The sequence below is a fragment of the Pinus tabuliformis genome, chromosome 9 (genome assembly GCF_031772625.1).
Source record: "Pinus tabuliformis cultivar Carrire ecotype Pingquan chromosome 9, CPIR1, whole genome shotgun sequence".
Taxonomy (NCBI): domain Eukaryota; kingdom Viridiplantae; phylum Streptophyta; class Pinopsida; order Pinales; family Pinaceae; genus Pinus; species Pinus tabuliformis.
This window is the reverse complement of record NC_142307.1, coordinates 742,736,953-742,742,068: the sequence shown is the minus strand read 5'-3', so window position 1 is coordinate 742,742,068 and position 5,116 is coordinate 742,736,953.

Here is a 5,116-nt window from a genome sequence, read left to right as displayed (position 1 = left end):
CCGTATTGTTCCAAGTGCCTTTCTGTCGAGAATATCCCATTTTGTGTCTATCATACTTGTTGGCTTCTTTATCTTTCCTCTCAGTGGTTGGTACAGATCTCTCTAATACAGATAATCTTCCATCTGCATCTTCCATAGCTGGTAGTTTTGGTTGTTGAATTTTTCGACCCTAAACCTACCATCTTGCACCATTGCTCCCACTCGAACCGGGAACCCTTCTCTCCTGTGAGTTTATCAGCCAAATAAACCTTCGGCTCCGATACCAGTTGTTAGAAAAGTATATATTACAGAGCAATGGAACACATTAAATATTGCAAAAATATAAACACAGAAAACACATAAAACAAGAGAAACGCAGATATACGTGGTTCACCTAGTTTGGGCTACGTCCACTGAGAAACAGCCAGTCCTTCCTTTTATATCATCCAGCAAACTAAAGAGATACAACCTACAGCAGATCCACTGTAACTCCCTCTTCACTCTCAATCTCCTCTCTCTTCCTCACTCAGAATACAGATATACATAGACGCAATACAATTCCCTCATATATAGCGAGGGGTTGCCTTTTAGGAAAAAAAACCTAAATTAAACATAACTTCTACCGTCAAATCTTTGCCTAATGAATGGACCAGATTGACTACGAAATTACAACATTTTACAAGGCAATTTTACATCTATTCTTAGCTTCGGGGGTGCTACCCCCAATCCCCCCACTAGGGGGGGCTCCCAAAGGTCGCAACCACCCCCCCGGACCCCCCCTGTAGCGAATATTTTATGGGCAGCGTTGCCGCCCCATTACGAACTGGGGTCCAATCTGGTGATACCTTTGAATAAAGAAGATAATCAAGCTCCACACCTAACAATCCCCTTACATGTTGGTGGGTCCAGCACCGTCAACACCTCTGTAATCCATCCTAGCATATAAAAGGTCCTCGATGGGAACAATCTATTGGCTCAGCCAGTCAAAAAACTATGTAGTATACCTCACTACAGGACCATCACCATCATGGCATGCCATCAGTGCAACCCACCTCATCAAGCATGGATCCCTCGAACCCCCCTCGTCTGCCGGAATCTATTGTGGCCGAAGAATAGGAACCCTCTCTAGGGAAAAAGCAACTAGAATGGCACCATAACCGAAATTTTTCAGTTTACCATTCTTGCACCTATTCAACTGGCCCTTCATATTTACCACTACTGCCTCACACCAGTTGTATACCATGGACTCCCAGCATTCCACGGCCGTCTGCATCTGTACTCATGTGGCTAAATGAAGGGCAACACTGCCACATAGTTTGCAAACAATGAAAGCAATGGTCCTCAAGGGTAAAAGTTCAATGGACTGAATGTCAATCCATCCATCTTTGGGTGGTGCACCCCTACAAAAGCGTTGTAGGTATCCATCAGTAGTATCTCCCCCTACTCTCAATCCAAATAGTGAAAGAACGGCTCCCCGATTAGACAACCCAGTCAGGAAATGGATGTCATCAACATCAATGGTGAGGCAATGATCAACAATCACAAAACAGTGTTCCTAGACATTCCAGGTCCTCACCAACCATGTCATCAGATCTACCCGGGCTTTCATCCCAAGGATTAGTCATCATTTCAGGAGGCCACAAGTCTTGAGAGCCTGTAAAGTGGCCGAATCCGCTAAAGAAGCCACATCATTGGCTTCGTGCTCTCTTTCCCTCCATTCCATTTTTTAGCAAACAAATGACCTGAAATGACCATTTTAAAGTAGTTAAAAGATTTTTTGAAATTCATTTCATGTTTTTTGGGCTTCAAAATTTGTTTTAAAAATAGTCCACGATGCTTGCACGACTACCCTTTTCTGGAAAGTGTGCAACTACGCGGAAATTTCCTATAGAATTCCGCGCAGGCCGAGAATTTTCGTATGGAAAATTTTATCGGCCTACGCAGGCCCGATTGAATGAAACCTGCACAGGGCCAAGGGCACATTTTGGACAAATCTTTGTCCCAAAAAACCAAATTAAAGCTTAAAATGAAAAAATAAACAGATAAAAAGCTAAGTTATGGAGAGATATTCTACCTGGAGGAAACGGTGCGTGATTTCGTCCATTGGTTGGATCATAATCAATCCTGGAAGTTTCACAATAAAAACCCCTCTCTCTGCTCTGAACTAGTGAAAATGCAAATGGTAAAAATAAATTACTTTTTCCCACTTTTATAAGTTTTTTAGCTTTAAAAATGTATTATTTTTATATTTTGAATCTTTTTAAGAAGGAAAACAACTTTTTGAGCAGTTATGATGGGTTATTGAGTTTAAATGTGCAGGATCATTTACGGAGTCAAGATAAATCATTTTTGACATTTTAGCAAACTTTTATCACTTTTTATGCTCTTTAAAAAATTACAAAAAGCAAAAAATATGGAGTCTTCTTTTAAGCCCTTTTCAGACTTTTTCAAAATGAAAATACTGTCGAGTACTTTCTTGTTCGAACTCATAAAAGTAAATGAACAACCGTCCACTGAGTATAAGTTTACCCCTTTTACGGACTGAGCCAAGACTATTTACGAAAAAGGTATACGTTGATCAAACATGGTCAATAGAGTTATCTCTTGTATTATTTTATCCTTTCGGACCTAAGAGACTAAACTGATGAAAAAGAACCTGATGGAGTCTACTTATGTTTTTCTTCTGACTCTCTAAAAATGAAAAACGTCGAGCTTTACTTTCTCTGGGCTCGTTAAAATTTTATGGTTAAAGAGTAGAATGAGTTTTCTTTTTGTGTCTTTTTCAAACTCTTAAAATAAAACGACATCAAGTTACCCCTTTACTGGACTTGTAAAAAATTAAATAGTATAGGACTCGTTAAGCATGACGAGACCGAACCATTCCTTCTTAGGGCTCATTAAAAATACTTTGATGGACTCATCTGAAGGATGAGCTTACAGTCCAAGCATATGTTATCCTCCTCAATCTTGTAAAAAATAAAGAGGTACTTGCTAGTAATGGTGGGGGGAAATTGGGGAAAGTGTCCATTCTACATCATCAGTTAAAAGGTAGCATGTTGCTCTTGAACACAATGCTCTGTCACATTCATGTCCAGGTTGGGAAATCCATTTGCCTTACAGTTAATAAACCTCATTGAAAGTCTTCATGGTTTTGGGTATCGTTAAGTCAAATGCTGCCAAATCGTTATAGTGTCGTTATGTATTCAAGAGAAGTTCAACCTTGGTTCAAATCCCTTTACAAAATCTTTACCTTCATTCGCGTTGGACATCCTTGAGTCAGTCCTTGCAATTATTTTCAAAAATTGATATCATGTTTCGTGTCGTAGGCTTTCTTACGATGAATCGCTTCCTATCGACTTCAGCTCATTATCTAGGAAGCTAATTTAGAAACCTTCAGTACCTTGAAGCCTACATGCCTTAATGGCAAGTTTTTCGCTTTCGACAACAGGTTCTCATCATTGGCCTTTAATTGACGATTCTATGAGTGTTCGACTTAAGATCACATATTCACACTTCATAGATTGTACTGGGAGTACCTTGATAACCATTGCCATTATTGGTTGTTTCTCTCGCGCTTGTTAATGGTTCACATCATTGACCGGTAATCAAGTGGTTTATGCCATGTTCAACTTCGAGACATTCACTTGCATGGTTTGAATCATACTGTGGATCGAGAGATGGAGATCAAGACCTTGGATCTAGTTTCATCAATCCAGGTTGCGAGGAGATTTTATATTCATGATTAGGTAGACAGATGGTTGTGTCCTTATTGTGTCTACCATCTATATGATATTAGTTTTTCCATGCTTGTTCATTGAGTTCGGTTTATTATGAGTACGGGAATGCCTACCTCAAAGATGATTTTTGATATATATTTTGCATTGTGTTCCCTTGAATGTCCCCTGCAGGTTTCTGACCATTGCCTCTGATCCGATCCTTGGAATGATAAAGCGCTTCAATCTTTTAAACTTATTTTTCAAACTTCACACTTTAGGGGGCAATATGTTACACGTCAATTTGTCGCCATGCCACTTGATCAGTTTATGGATATTTTTACCATCCGTGAACATGTTGAAACCAACTCCCTTAGAAGTCAAACAACTCAAAATATTTATTGATTGTTTTTCTTTGGATATATATGTGTGTGTGTGTGTGTGTGTTTTTCTGTTTTATATATATATATATATATATATATATATATATATATATATATATATATATATATATATTGACTTGTGTATATTTTGTTTTATTTTATTTATTTTTCCATTAATTATTTTTAATTTATTTTATTTTATTTCCATTAGTTATTTTATTTATCAAATGATCTTGTCTCGATTAGGGTCTTCACTCGTTTTTATAATTTTTGACTCCCCTCCTTTAAAGTTTGACTTTGATTATTTATTTATTTATTTTAAAAACTAGTTGTTTAATATAGCGGTTACTTATTAATATTTGTTTTTAATAAATTAATAAACTAATATCACAGTTTAAATATTATTTTCCAAAAACTAGTAATATTTGGTTTTAATAAATTAATTTAAATATTATTTTTCAAAAACTAGTCATTTAATATAGTCGTTACATATTAATATTTTAATAAATTAATAAACTAATATCATTATTTAAATATTATTTTTCAAGAACTAGTAATATTTGGTTTTAATAAATTAATTTAAATATTATTTTTCAAAAACTAGTCATTTAATATAGCCGTTACCTATTAATATTTTTAATAAATTAATGAAATCATATCATTATTTAAATATTTTTTCAAAAACTAGCTATTACATATTAATATTTTAATAAATTAATAAACTAATACCATTATTTAAATATTATTTGTCAAGAACTAGTAATATTTGGTTTTAATAAATTAATGAAATAATATCATTATTTAAATATTTTTTTCAAAAACTAGCCGTTTAATATAACCGTTACTTAATAATATTTGTTTTTAATATATTAGTAAATTAATATTATAATTTAAACATTATTGTTCAAATATAGTCGTTACTTGAAATTATGTCTCTACATTACTCTCTATTTAAGCCTTTTCCATGGTCTGCCTCTTCATCTGGTTCTGATGATGAACCACACTTGTTGGTTCGAAACGCGTCGGCCAAAAAAAAAATCT